Below are 16395 nucleotides of genomic sequence, written 5' to 3' on the forward strand. Positions count from 1 at the left end.
GACCATTCACATTTATACAGTGAACAGTGCTATAAATATGCACTGATTACTGTATAAATGTGACTGACATGGAAGGGGTTAACACTAGGGGGCAATCAAGAGGTTAAATGTGTTCCCTGCTAGGTGATTCTTACTGTGGGGGGAGGGGACTGACTGGGGAAGGTGACCGATCTGTGTCCCTATATACACGGGACACACCATCGGTCTCCTCTCCCTGACAGGACATGGAGCTCTGTGTTTACACACAGAGCTCCACGTCCTTGCTCTGTCACTGCCGATCATGGGTACCTGGCGGACATTGCGGCTGCCAGACATGCGCATCGGCACCTGAGTGACGTGGCAGGCACGCGCATGCCCCCCCAGCGGCAGGAGGCCAGAGGCCGTAAATTGACGATGGCCCGGATAGGAAGTGGTTAAAATTTGTGTTTATGAGAAGCCAGCAGTAAGGAAAAGTAGTTGCGAAAAAAACTTAGATTAAATATTTTTTTGTGCATTTATGCTTCGTAATCCATGTATGACAGGGGCACATACCTCTTTCCTCTAGAGATGTTCCTATTTCCTATCACTGAAAACTGTCCCTGCCCCTGGACTAAATCCACTCTCATTGCTGTCCTGCTTCTCCCTCAGTACTTTCCTTTTGTCCAACAGTGGCATCCATAGCTGACACTACTTATGGCAGTGATGTCAGCCATAGCTACAGTAAATGCTGAACTGAGTAGGCAACAGGGAAAGGAACCAGCATGACATGCTCACAGCACAACCTTATATTCCATAGCCTGACAAGACAATTGGACAGTGGGAGTGGAGGCCGTTAAGGCTTGACGAAGGGTCTCTGCAGCTGGAAATACATTGCCTGCCATTAGGTCTGTCCCCTTCCGCTGTCCAGTTGCCTTGTCAAAGTACGGAACATTAGGCTGTGCTACGAGCACACAGTGCTGGTTACTTTCCATGTTTCCTGCCCAGTACAGGCTCAACATTCAATGTAGCTTATGGCGGACATCACAATCTGCTTCCTAAGGATTATGGACTATTTTCTTTCTGGATCACTGTGCTGGCTCCTTTCCATGTTGCCCACTCAGTAGAGGCACAGCATTCACTGCAGTTTATGGCTCACATCACAGTCTGCTGCATTTTTTATCTATGATTTTGATGATAGCCACTACACTGGATACTTTTTGTGTAACATGTAAGTGGATAATTTGTTTTTGTTCTATTAAATTTACAATGCTGACACATATTTGTGCCCTTTCAGTTTACATATTTCTAAACAACAACTACAATTGCTGGCACACGCACAACACTATTTTCCTAAAAACAGGGGCGGACTGACCATTGGGACTCTCGGGCACTGCCCGAGGGCCCCATACCACTAGGGGGCCCCATCAGGGTTGCCAGGCTCAATAAAACCAGGGACAGTATGTAAAAATCAGTTTTTTTTTTACATCTGTCCTTGATATGTGCGAAACCGACATGCTGTTGATGTGTAAATCCTGAGATTTTAGCTGCCCTGCCTCCTGGCGTGGGGCCACATATCTTCTATTGCCTGGGGGCCCCATGATTTGTTAGTCCACCCCTGCCTAAAAATGACTGTTGGGTCTCTGAACAATGAATATGAATATGTAGTCTGTCACACTAAATTCACAGTAAATGAGCACAACATGGCACTGTATAGCACAGCAAACTAACGTTATTTTATTTTAAATTTATTAAGAAAGAATATTAATGAGGATAGGGTCATTTGCACAATACTTTATTTTAAATGCTATAAGCCAAAAAGAGTTCCAGCCTGTACAAAAAAAAATTACAAATACTGTAGCTGCTAACTTTTAATATATGGACACTTACCTGTCTAGGGTTCCCGCGATGTTGGCACCCCAAGCCGTTTCGTCCATCGGCTTCAGGTGCAGGCATTGCAACTAAGGGAAACCGGCAGTGAAGCCTTCAAGATTCATGGAGTAACTAGATGGCGCAAAAGTGTTATATATGGTAGGAACACCACTTTAATATTAAACCTTACCAAACAAGTTTTGGCACATGACCCAAAGTAACATTTAATTGTAGCAAGGTAAGATACTATTTTAATTATGGAACTGGGTGGAATTAGACCAAATCCTAAAGTGGTGTTGTGGGAGTTGGGTGTTGCTTGATGATAACTGCAGCAGATAAATTTTGGCAATTGCCAATGTGCCCTGTTTTGAAGTAGGAAATTGGTTGTCTCCTGAATAGTAATGAGCTAAATTAAGTGTTTCCATTTCAACAAGATATTGATGATAATTGGAGATTTAGGCAAAATCTCACCATTTTGACATAATGCATTGGTGTCAGTGTTTTCGTGTTCTCTCATAGAGCAATAATGCAATGGGCTTAAATGTAAGTGCTATGGAAACTCATTTAAACTTTTCTGTACCTGTTCTTGTGTCAAAAAACCCTCACTGTTTCGCATCTTTATGGAGAAGATGAAACAACAGTGAAAAAGTGAAATAAATCATTTAACGGATAGAAAGTCGCGCTAAATATAATGAATGAAAACCCTGTGATGGCAAACAAAACACAGGGGTGTGTATCTCAAGATACAAAAACCCTTGCTGGTATCAGTGATTAGTCTAAGTAAAACCAGGTGTGATTATTAAACTTGAATAAATGAATTGTGGTATATGAATAGATCAAATGAAACATGTAAACCACACTTAGTGAACATAATGTGAATCCTGAAGGTTCAAAAAACGATCAAAATTGGGAAACAAAAATAATAATAATGATATATATATATATATATATATATATATATATATATATATATATATATATATATATATATATATATATATATATACAGAGCTTTTTTTCTCAGAAAATAGGTGCAGGAACCCAACGACGACCCCAGTCAGATTTCACAAACAGTAAGAGGGTCTTAAAGGATGCAGAGTTCAGGGGGTTACACACAGAGTGCAGAGCTGTCACTTGTAAACACAAAAAACAGACTTCTGTGTTTACAAGTGATTATGGTGAGCAGGCACCAAAGGGTCTGAGCCAGAGGTGGTGGAACTGAGTTCCCCCAAGTTCCCCCTGAAAAAAAGCCCTACATATACATACTTTTATATATATATATATATATATATATATATATATATATATAAGTATGACAACAGTGCAGCAAGTGTGAATTACCAAAGATGAGTAAAGAATAGATGATACACATAAACACATGAGTGCTCCCTGATTTTTTTTTTTATAAAATTTAATACAGTTCAATGGAAATAAGATGTGAAAAGGGTAAGCAGGAAGTCCATTCCTATTGTGAAAAGGTCCAATTTCAAAGTAATTAAGGAAGGAAAGAAAACAAAAACTGTGTTGAAAAAAGGCAATAATGAAGATGACAGAAGTAAATACACCAGCACCGCAGGTAAGGTTGCTCCCCGTCATGGACGTCAAACAAAATGGGTAACCTTACAGATAAGATGGACCTCTGTTGTAGACCTAGTGGCAAGGTCTACAACGCATGCAGATACAACCCTCTGCAGGGTCTTGTTTTTTTTTTTTAAATGGAATAAATTATCCATCATCTTTGAGGTAATACACTATCCAAGTTTTTAATTCTTTATTACTGCATCCCCAATTTGGATAAGCATTTGGCCCCTGCAGAGATTAGGAGATCGTGTCTTTCCAACATACAGAGGAAAGTTACCAGAGGCGGTGATCAAACACTGGTCCAGTGACATCATGTTTTCTATGTGTCGCAGCTTGGCTTTTATTAGCTATTTTTTTATTTTAATTTTTTTATTTTCTCATTAGCACAGTATTCCCCTTACCACTTGTATTTTAAATAATTTAACGCAACAGTACAAAAATAATAACCAAATTCACAAAAAAAAAGCAAAGACAGAAGTAGAAAGACCACTATATAAAGAAAAACTTATGCTGATTAAAACTTTTCTCTGACTTTCCTCATCAGCATACTGTTTCTGGATTAATGACTATATTGAAACCAGAGGATAAAAACAACAGGCTCATTTTTTCAGAACTTAGTTAGCAATGATAGCCCCGTGTTTCTTTTCAGGAAGGTTTATTTTTTAGGAAGTAAGAAAGAAAAAAAATGTGACAGCAGCAGACCAGTATATAGCAAACTGGTCTACGTTTACACTATGCTGGGAGTTATGGTTGTGGTGTGCTGTAGTGAATTTTCTGGATATGGACTCAGTTTTTACTGTCAGTGTTTAACTTAGCTGTGGCAGTTTAACTATTTTTCAAAAGATAAATTTGCCTGTTTTTCTTATATAAGTAGCTAGCTTTTTAATATTGCCTACAATGTTTACCAACCTAGATTTGGATTAATCTGTATTTTAATGCCATTAATCCCCATTTAGTGCAAATTTAATAAACATTTATTAAGAAATAGCCTTGCTCATTGACTTGTGACTTTTAGAAAACAAAACCAAAATAGGACAGTTACTATTTCCATTTTTGTTTTATTAAATAAATTCAGTGCTGGTTGTTTTAGTGGCTAAAATTTAATAAAACATTCGAATGGATTCGCTTGTGCCTTCTCTTTTAATGCCATAAAATGAAATAAATTAGTTCAATTTTTTTAAAAAAAAACTATGTATGTATAGCCAAAAGTTTTTTTTGGGGGGGGGGGGGTAAGGGAGGGTTAAACCCCTACCAGATTATTATTTTTTCTATCTTTGTGCCATTAGGTAATTTCCTTTTATTCCCTGTCCCAGTCACACAACAGGAAACCTCCCAAAGTTATAGACATTCCCTCTTATACAGTTGTCCTCTGAACAAGTGTCTCAATTAGAAGATTCCTCTCACCTCCTATTCGTAGGACAACTTTGAGATATTCTTCCCATTTCTGTTCTGATGACAATGGTCAACAGCACAAAAAAATAAGTGAATTTCCCCAATGAAGATTTAAGCCTGGTACACGCTGCTAGTTGTTTTTTGTTCAACCCACTGGTAACTGACAGCTCAGGTTGGAGCCGCTGATGTCCAGAACACTCTTGATTGGGAGCTGGTTGGCAGACATTGTTCGGTCATGTCCCTATGACAAAGGTCAGCCCGGCAGCTTGGTTCTGTCAGACTGGCTGCAGTACACACAGCCTGAATGTTGAATGGTTTGTATTGAACCAGTCAATGACGCCTGACATTTGGTCTATGTGTACGGGAATTTAGACAGCAATATATAAATGACAGAGAGTGTAACCTTACTTATGAAGCTGCTTCTACTGTAGACATCCTTTTCTGCCTTTGGTTGCATGGCCCTTACAACTAAAGAATGAGCACTCATGCATGGTAAAGCATGCTGAGTTCTCAAAGCTCAGTGCTTGCTCATGAGGTGCTAGGGCCGGCAGATGAGAGTTGAAAACAATATTGGAAGCAATTTAGTATAGATCTTTTGTTTTTTAATTGGAGGGAAGCCTTTTAATGTATTCTCAAAACTATAATACATTTTCTTTTAATGTAATTAAAGGTAAACTAACCTTTAAACCGTGTGGTGCATCTGTAGGATGCACTCCAGCAAAACTGACATTATAAAAAACTACCACCTCTAAAAAATCATTTCCAAGCCCTGTCCTGCTTAAATTTGTACACCAAGTGGCCAGGGCATCCCAGATGATGTCATTGACAAAAAAATAGTTTTCTTAGGAGGAAAATCTATATATTTTGTACTTTTTGGGGATTTCTTTCATCCTGGATTTTCATGTATGTCACCATTTCTTTGTGAGTATAACATTAAAATGTAGTTATTTATCAAGTTTCTTTTTGCAGTTTCTTCCAGACTCCCAGAGCAGGATGAATTTGAGGAAAGTATGGTATCCCCTGGGTATTTAGGATTTTGGTCACTCAGAGATGAAACTTGTGTTTGTTTAGAAGAGTTTAGAAAGGTTCCATCAAACATGTTTCTTTTATTCTTATTTCCTGCCTCTCGTCACCTAATAGAGTGATGCCAGGCTTTCATCAAATAGCTATTTCTATAGGCCTTTGATCACATAAAAATAAACAAACTGTAAGCTGGAAAGTATATACAACTCACAACTCTTAGTTCACTACAAAACTCATTAGCTATATGCTGAAGAAATTGCCAGCTTCTTTCTGGAGTTCTACTATATAGCGACTACTCAAGAGCCAAGAAACACATGACCAAAACACTTTGGAAACCCCTCCGCAAGCCTTCACTGTAAAAACTAAAAAGGCTAATATTTGATTTTAAAACAAGCATATCAGAAAGGTATGTCTTCCAAACACAATTTGATATACTGTTCCAAACACAACATGCTTTCACTTCAAATTGATACAGTTCAGCTGACGGCAAAACATTTTAACACTCATAAGCTTACAGGAATAAATGGAGAGCATGTTGAAGTTTATTAACCAATTAACGCATGCCCACTGTATATATACGTCCTCTTTTTAAAGATGGATATCTCGGTAACGGCAGCAGCTGCTGCCACAACCGAGGTATCCATCTCTTCTGTGGGCGGGCGTGTAAACGATAACGGCAGTCTCCGCTGCCGATTCGCCGCGAGATCGCCGTTATCGGTGGCGGGAGAGGGGCCCCCCCTCCCGCCGCTCTTCCGCGCCCTCCGCCGCTTACCGGAGCCATCGGTAGCGGCGGAGGAGATCGGATGCTGCTGCCTGAGCGGTGAGGACTCGACTGAGGGCAAGATGGCCCCCACCCGTCCTCATAGCTTTACTGGGCGGAAGTGACGTCAATTTGTCATTTTTTTTTTAAATGACAAATTTTCCTTTTTTTTTTTTTCTTGCATTTAAGTCTAAATATGAGATCTGAGGTCTTTTTGACCCCAGATCTCATATTTAAGAGGACCTGTCATGCTTTTTTCTATTACAAGGGATGTTTACATTCCTTGTAATAGGAATAAAAGTGTTACATTTTTTATTATTATTTCAGTGTAAAAAATTATAAAATCAATAATAATAAATAAGAAAACAAAAAATAATTATTTTAAAGTGCCCCGTCCCGACGAGCTCACGCGCAGAAGCGAACGCACACGCGAGTAGCGCCTGCATATGAAAACGGTGTTCAAACCACACAAGTGAGGTATCGCCGCGATCGTTAGAGCGAGAGCAATAATTCTAGCCCTAGACCTACTCTGTAGCTCAAAAAATGCAACCTATAGAATTTTTTAAACGTCGCCTATCGAGATTTTTATGGGTAAAAGTTTGACGCCATGCCACGAGCGAGCGCAATTTTTAAGCGTGACATGTTGGGTATCATTTTACTCGGCGTAACATTATCTTTCACAATATATAAAAAAATTGGGCCAAATTTATTGTTGTCTTATGTTTTAATTCAAAAAAGTGATTTTTTTCCAAAAAACGTGCGCTTGTAAGACCGCTGCGCAAATACGGTGTGACAAAAAGTATTGCAATGACCACCATTTTATTCTCTAGGGTGTTAGAAAAAATATATAATTTTTGGGGGTTTTAAGTAATTTTCTAGCAAAAAAAAATGTTTTAGTCTTGTAAACGCCGAATCTGAAAAACACCTTCTGTCCTTAAGTGGTTAACTATTATGCTATAGAGAATGTTATAAAATGTGAAATTATATGTAATCCTACTTGCACACAAGCAAACATAGATATTTAAACACAGACAATTTTTTTGGGGTCAAACATATACTGTTTACCCTGGAGAGTTCTGGAGGCTCCTTGTCCAGCTTCCCTGACGCCGCTTATGTGTAAATCACCCTGTGTCTCTAATTGGAGCGCAGAGTGAATGAGAACCCCACTATGATCTGTACTAGTCAGACTCTCTTTACAGCCACACTGGAACCTTGTAAAATGTATATATTGTGTGTCTCATGCTGTTGGACTATTTGCTGTGATGGTTTGTGGTGTGACTGTATTCTATTGTCTATTGTGCCTGTCTGCCTCAACTATTATGGAATGTGTAAGTGTCTTGCTGTGAGGAAAGAGGGAGGTGGGATTCCTCCAGTAGCGCCCTACCCGATAAGACTGATGATTACTGACGAGAAGTTTGAACACATCTGACCTGTGTGTCCATTGCCATTGGACAGTTTAACCCACCCTGTTTTCCAAGGGTGGGAGGGAAGTGAGATATCTGTTGTGTTCATGTGTGAAAATAAAGCAATTTGTTGTTTGCCACTCTACACTGAGGTGTTGTCTGGTGACTGGGGGGGTCTGGAGAATCTTGGATGGGGCTGGTTCTGGATAGAGGAAGCATTGACGGCAAATCAAGTTTTGTTTGAGGACAAGGGTTCGTCACAGTGTGCTTAGCTGGGAAAACCCCTTATCCTCTCCTTGAAGATTACTGGAATTTATGACATTATTTGCCTAGGTCTAGAAACCACAAAATAACTAAATAAATAAAAAATTAAACAAGAAAACACAATATACTTTCTTATCTATTTACTAGAGTTAGCAACACAAGGATTACAATAGTCAGTGTTGAAAGAGAGAGTAAAGTTCTGCTTTCATTTGTTCAATTTTGTAAAATAGAATTCTGTTTTCTTCTTCACATTCCAAAAACGTGACCAGCTTCCACCTAAGCAACAAAATATGATGCACTCTGACAACTTTATTCAAAATCTAGTATATGCAGCAGTGAGGCCTCGTACACACGACCGTTTTCCTCGACAGAATCCATCAAGAAACTTGGTGGCAGAGCTTTTTTGCCGAGGAAAACTGTCGTGTGTATGTTTTTCATCGAGAAAACTGTCGTCGAGGAACTCGACGAGAAAAAAAGAGAACAAGTTCTCTTTTTCCTCAACTGGAGTCTCAATTTCATTGTCGTGTTCCTCGTCGGGCTGGTTTTCGATGAGAAACACGTTCGTGTGTATGCTTAGAAACCCGCACATGCTCAGAATAAAGAATGAGACGGGAGCGCACCTTCGGTAAAAGTAGCATTTGTAATGGAGATAGCACATTCGTCACGGTGTAACAGACTGAAAAGTGCAAATTGTCTCCTACCAAACTTTTACTAAACACGCAGTAACATGAGATTAGTAAAAGCAGCCCCAAGGGTTGTGCCAGTGAAATTGAACTTCCCCTGCTGTCGTACGTGTTGTACTTCACCGCGTTTGAGAACGACGAGATTTGGTCTTGACAGTGTGTACGCAAAGAAAGCTTGTCAAGTTTCTCGACAAGCCTAACAAGGAACTCGTCGAGGAAAACAATGTTTTATTTACAACAAGTTCCTCGGTCGTGTGTACGAGGCCTAAGGTCTCCCTCCCTAATGATCACAGGCTTTATACATAACATCATGCAAGCAGTGTCAATACTGACTGCTTTATTTAAGCCCTCTTGCTCAATATCTGTAATATCAGCTTGAACCAAATATTTACAGAGTGAACACATATGGAAATACTTTTAGCATCATAATATAGTATTTTGAATATCAAATTTTTAACCATACGAAGATTTAAGTGCAGAGCTTTGTTTTTTGCTTTCCTTTTTGTAAACAAACTATTGCATAAGGTTCTTTACTGGAAATTTAATAAGAAACTTAACAAAAGCTGAGATGATCCATCTGGGTGTCCTGCCTTTGGCTGTAATGTTTTTCTCTGGTCTAGCAGATGTCATGGTAGATATTACACAGTGTGTCAAAACCTATTTATTTAAAGTGGATTTCTGGCTGATACCGTGATGATTTTACACAACATAAAAGTTCTACGAAATCAATATCTCCTAAACCTTTGTTTTTAGTTTTGCAATGGGATGAGTTCTCGGTTCAGACCAAACTTTTTTGAGGGGGAACTGACTGTCATATACAGTAGCCTTTTTTCTACCACTACTATATAACAGCCTGCCAGATTGCATGCTCAGAGAATGTGCATTAGGGTCTTGTATGGAATTTTGTGTGGGGCCCCGGCAGTTTTTTTTTTTGCACAGGGTCCAATTGGCATCAAAAAAAGACCTTCATCAAGGATAAGTGTCTGGTATGTACTGTGGGGCAAAAAGTATTCAGTCAGCCACCATTTGTGCAAGTTCTCCCACTTAAAAAGATGAGAGAGGCCTGTAATTGTCATCATAGGTATACCTCAACTATGAGAGACAAAATGTGGAAACAAATCCAGATAATCACATTGTCTGATTTGGGAAGAATTTATTTGCAAATTATGGTGGAAAATAAGTATTTGGTCAATATCAAAAGTTCATCTCAATACTTTGTTATAAATCCTTTGTTGGCAATGACAGAGGTCAAACGTTTTCTGTAAGTCTTCACAAGGTTGTCATACACTGTTGCTGGTATGTCGGCCCATTCCTCCATGCAGATCTCCTCTAGAGCAGTGATGTTTTGGGGCTGTCGCTGGGCAACACGGACTTTCAACTCCCTCCAAAGGTTTTCTATGGGGTTGAGATCTGGAGACTGGCTAGGCCACTCCAAGACCTTGAAATGCTTCTTACGAAGCCACTCCTTCATTGCCCGGGCGATGTGTTTGGGATCATTGTCATGCTGAAAGACCCAGACACGTTTCATCTTTAATGCCCTTGCTTATGGGAGTTTTGTTTCTACCAAAAAGTTCTACTTTGGTTTCATCTGACCATGTGACATTCTCCCAATCCTCTTCTTGGATCATCCAAATGCTCTCTAGCAAACCTCAGAAGGGCCCGGACATGTGGCTTAAGCAAGGGGACACGTCTGGCACTGCTGGATCTGAGTCCCTGGCGGCGTAGTGTGTTACTGATGGTAGGGAGGTTTGATTTTGACCACATGGGGGGAGATCTTGCGTGGAGCCCCAGATCAATGGATATTATCAGTGGTCTTGAATGTCTTCCATTTCCTAATAATTGCTCCCACAGTTGATTTCTTCACACCAAGATGCTTGCCTATTGCAGATTCAGTCTTCCCAGCCTGGTGCAGGTCTACAATTTTGTTTCTGGTGTCCTTCAACAGCTCTTTGGTCTTCACCATAGTGGAGCTTGGAGTGTGACTGTTTGAGGTTGTGGACAGGTGTCTTTTATACTGATAACAAGTTCAAACAAGTGCCATTAATACAGGTAATGAGTGGAGGACAGAGGAGCCTCTTAACCACTTAAGCCCCGGACCAATATGCTGGCTAAAGACCCATGGTGTTTTTACAGTTCGGGACTGCGTCGCTTTAACAGACAATTGCGAGGTCGTGCGACGTGGCTCCCAAACAAAATTGGCGTCCTTTTTTCCCCACAAATAGAGCTTTCTTTTGGTGGTATTTGATCACATCTGCGGTTTTTATTTTTTGCGCTATAAACAAAAATAGAGCGACAATTTTGAAAAAAATGCAATATTTTTTACTTTTTGCTATAATAAATATCCCCCAAAAACATATATAATTTTTTTTCCCCCAGTTTAGGCCGATACGTATTCTTCTACCTATTTTTGGTAAAAAAAAAATCGCAATAATCGTTTATCGGTTGGTTTGTGCAAAATTTATAGCGTTTACAAAATAGGGGATAGTTGTATTGCATTTTTATTTTTTTTATTTTTTTTACTACTAATGGCGGCGATCAGCGATTTTTTTCGTGACTGCGACATTATGGCGGACACTTCGGACAATTTTGACACATTTTTGGGACCATTGTCATTTTCACAGCAAAAAATGCATTTAAATTGCATTCTTTATTGTGAAAATGACAGTTGCAGTTTGGGAGTTAACCACAGGGGGCGCTGTAGGAGTTAGGGTTCACTTTGTGAGTGTTTACAACTGTAGGGGGTGTGGCTGTAGGTGTGACGTCATCGATCGTGTCTCCCCTATAAAGGGGATGACGCGATCGATACGCCGCCACAGTGAAGCACGGGGATGCCGTGTTTACACACGGCTCTCCCCGTTCTTCAGCTCCGGGGACCGATCACTGCACTCGAGCGGCGATTGGCTCCGCGGGACCCGCGGTCCCAGTCCCGGAGCTTTGGACCTGGTCGCGGGAGCACGCCGCGGGCGCGCGCCCGCGACCCATGGCTGGGTACAAGTACAGGACGTATATATACGTGCTTGTGCCCAGCCGTGCCATTCTGCCGACGTATTTGTGCAGGAGGCGGTCCGGAAGTGGTTAAAGAAGAAGATACAGGTCTGTGAGAGACAGAAATCTTGTTTGTTTGTAGGTGACCAAATACTTATTTTCCTCCATGATTTGCAAATAAATTATTTCCAAATCAGACAATGTGATTGTCTGGATTTGTTTCCATATTTTGTCTCTCATAGTTGAGGTATACCTATGATGACAATTACAGGCCCCTCTCATCTTTTTAACTACTAGCCGACCAGCCACCGTCATTATACGGCGGCAGGTCGGCTCTCCTAGGCGAGAGCCCGTAGCTATACGTCCTCTCTTTTAGCCGCCACTAGGGGGCGTGTGCGTGCCGCCGGAGGCGCGCGCGAGCGCCCCCCGCTCGCCCCCCACTCCCGTGCGTGTGCCCGGCGGGCGCGATTGCCGCCGGGCACATGCGATCGCTCGGTACAGAGCAGGGAACGGGAGCTGTGTGTGTAAACACACAGCTCCCGGTCCTGTCAGCGGGGGAAATGCTGATCTTCCGTTCATACAATGTATGAACCGAGGATCAGTGTTTCCCCTAGTGAGGCCACCCCCCCCCCACAGTAAGAACACACAGAGGGAACATACTTAACCCCTTCCCCGCCCCCTAGTGTTAACCCCTTCCCTGCCAGTGGCATTTTTATAGCAATCCAATGCATTTTTATAGCACTGATCGCTATAAAAATGCCAATGGCCCCAAAAATGTGTCAAAAGTGTCCGAAGTGTCCGCCATAATGTCGCAGTACCGAAAAAAAATCGCTGATCGCCGCCATTACTAGTAAAAAAAATATATTAAGAAAAATTACATAAAAATACCCCCTATTTTGTAAACGCTATAACTTTTGCGCAAACCAATCAATAAACGCTTATTGCGATTTTTTTATACGAAAAATAGGTAGAAGAATACGTATCGGCCTAAACTGAGGAAAAAAAAATGTTTTTTATATATTTTTGGGGGATATTTATTACAGCAAAAAGTAAAAAATATTTTTTTTTTTCAAAATTGTCGCTCTATTTTTGTTTATAGCGCAAAAAATTAAAACCGCAGAGGTGATCAAATACCACCAAAAGAAAGCTCTATTTGTGGGAAAAAAAGGACGCCAATTTTGTTTGGGAGCCACGTCGCACAACCGCGCAATTGTCAGTTAAAGCGACGCAGTCCAGAATCACAAAAAGTACTCTGGTCTTTGGGCAGCAATATGGTCCGGGGGGTAAGTGGTTAAGTGGGGGAACTTGCACAATTGGTGGCTGACTAAATCATTTTTTGCCCCACTGTTTTTTGAAGGAAAACCCCACACTTTTTCTGTGGGGTTCCTCGTTAACATCCATATCAGACCTTTATCTAACATAAGGGTTTGGCATAGATGAAAAGAATCCCGAGCCTCTTTTTTACAAACAAAAGTAACTGTAATTTTCCTCCAATTTTAACAGCATTTTGTTCTCTTTGTAAATGTTGATCTTGCTGTAGTAGGTTCTATACATTGTACAGATGCGCCAATTCACAGGCAGGTTAAGGACATCCCTCAAGAATCTTGCATTTTTTTTTACGCTATTCCCTGTCAAATAGAATTTAAAAAAAAAGTTTGCTTCGGTACATGTCCCCCAGGGCAATGCCCAGCCCCACATATCATTTGTTTGATAATCCCTTGCCAATTAGCATATAAAATTGCAATTACTGTTTTTTTAAGCTTCGGCTCCTATAAACTTCAATGTGGTTTGAATTCAGCACCTGAACTTCAGTAATGTTTGCTGAACCCATCTCTTTGCTGAACCAAGGTACCGCATGTTTGGCTTATCCTTACTTTTGGATAGAGTGGGGAAAAATTTAAACCGCTATTTTTTCTTTTTTTGGTTTGTTGCTGGTGAGATTTCCCTTTACTTTATATCCTGGCTATGCAGCAGAGACTGAGAAGGAATCTCTCCAAAGTGATTACAATTTCTATTTTAAAGACAATTGCCACCAGAACAATAGAATTTCACACTCACTTCTTACTCTCATTACAGAATTTCCCCTTACTTTCTGCTGGGGAAATTTCCTTTCACTTCCTGTCCTGTATATGCATAAGTAAGAAGAAATCTCTCCAAAGTGAATGGAATTCTTAAATTAGGCAAGTGTCACACGAACAGGTGAAGCCATTAGAAGTTTTACATTCACTTTTGGCTTTTACAACAGCTCTTAACCACTTAAGGACCGCCTAAAGCCGATATACGTCGGCAGAATTGCACGGCTGGGCACAATCACGTACCTGTACGTGATTGTTAAATGCCCAGCTGTGGGTCGTGGGCCCGCGACCCGGTCCAAAGCTCTGTGACCGCGGCCGCGGGACCCGCGGACCCGACCAGTCACAGGAGCTGAAGAACGGGCGCTGTCATTGATCGTCTGTTCCCTGATATAGGGAAAGGCGATCAATGACATCACATGTCCAGCCCCGCCCCCCTACAGTTAGAAACACATATGAGGTCACACTTTTCCCCTTCAGCGCCCCCTAGTGGTTATCTCCCAAACTGCAATTGTCATTTTCACAGTAAACATTTTTATAGCACTTTTTGCTGTGAAAATGACAATGGTCCCAAAAATGTGTCAAAAATGTCCGATGTGTCCGCCATAATGTCGCAGTCACAAAAAAAAAATCGTTGAACGCCGCCATTAGTAGTAAAAAAATAATTATTAATAAAAATGCAATAAAACTATCCCCTATTTTGTAAACGCTATAAATTTTGCGCAAACCAATCGATAAATGCTTATTGCGATTTATTTTACCAAAAATAGGTAGAAGAATACGTATTGGCCTAAACTGAGGAAAAAAACGTTTTTTTAAATATTTTTGGGGGATATTTGTTATAGCAAAAAGTAAAAAATATTGAATTTTTTTCAAAATTGTCTCTCTATTTTTGTTTATAGCGCAAAAAATAAAAACCGCAGAGGTGATCAAATACCACCAGAAGAAAGCTCTATTTGTGGGGAAAAAAGGACGCCAATTTTGTTTGGGAGCCACGTTGCATGACCGCGCAATTGTCAGTTAAAGCGACACAGTGCCGAATCGCAAAAAGGGGCCTGGTCCTTTACCTGCATATTGGTCCGGGTCTTAAGTGGTTAAATTAAAAATTTCCCCTTGCTTTCTGCTGGGGAATTATCCTTTCATACACAATCACAAGTGAGAGGAAATCTTTCCAAAACAAATAGGATTCCTATCTTAGACAGTGGTCACCAAAACAGATATCTCCATTAGAAGTTTTACCCTCACTTCTTGTTCTTTAGAATCCCCTTACTTTCTGTTCCAATGACAATGGCTATCAGGGGCACAGACAGCAATTAAACTTGGCAGTGGGTCAACCCATTCCACATAAAAATCCCTTTATATACAGTTCAAGCAAAATAGAGAAGCCTTATGCTGCTTTACATATCAGATTCATAGAGATATTGCTTATGTAGCTTTGGAATTAGACCTATGGGTCAGCTGTGGCCCATGTAACTTTTTGAAAGCATTAGAAGGTCTAAATTTGAAATATAGAAATGCCTTTTAGAAGCCAATACAATTTTTTTTTTTTACAGAATTGCTCTTGATATTTTTAAAGGATATTTAAGGCAAGCCTTTTTTTTATAGAGTGTGGGTGTGTTGCCTAATCCAGGTTGTCAACTACTGGCTGCCTCAGACTCTGTCTTGTCATGGGTACTGGTGCCTCTTTCAGATTTTCATTCCAGTCTGCTCTTCTGTGACTTCTTTACCTGGTTCTCCAGTGGTCTCCTCAGCAGTCTGCAAGATTTCTTCTCTGCCAAGTTACCTACTAGAAGTAGTCACTTGTGGACTGGACTCTAGGCACCAAGCACCCATGCCACTTTGTGCCCTTTCCCTCCCTGTTACCATTTCCAGGAGTGTTTGGACCAGAGATTTAAGTGAAGCCCTCTCATCACTTGGACCCCTAACCAGGCATGTGCCACTATGGATATTTGCTTATATTGAAATATTATATTTGGGTTGAAGGATTGATTGCTTGATGACAACTGAACTTTAAATATGGCTTTCATTTATTAGTAATTATTATTTTTTGTATCAGATTTCTAAACTTTTTTTTTCTTTTAAAGACATTTGAATGAATAGCCCTCTTATAAGGACCTCATGAGTGCGGTTCATATTGGACTATATGAATTTGTAAATTATTATCTTTTCAAACAACTATCTAGCATGTGAGCAGTGACTTTGGGATTCATTTAGATGCATTTGCAGAAACATTGGAAATTCAGGTCCAAACTGACACAGTTTTGTGTGTTAAGTATAGGGGGCCAGATTCACGTACAATAGCGCCGGTGTAACGTAACCCGTTTACGATACAACGCCGCAAGTTTCCAGTTTTAGTGCCCGATCCACAAAGCACTTACTTAGAAACTTGCGGCGGTGTATCGTAA

This window comes from Rana temporaria, chromosome 2 (genome assembly GCF_905171775.1).
Source record: "Rana temporaria chromosome 2, aRanTem1.1, whole genome shotgun sequence".
NCBI lineage: Eukaryota > Metazoa > Chordata > Amphibia > Anura > Ranidae > Rana > Rana temporaria.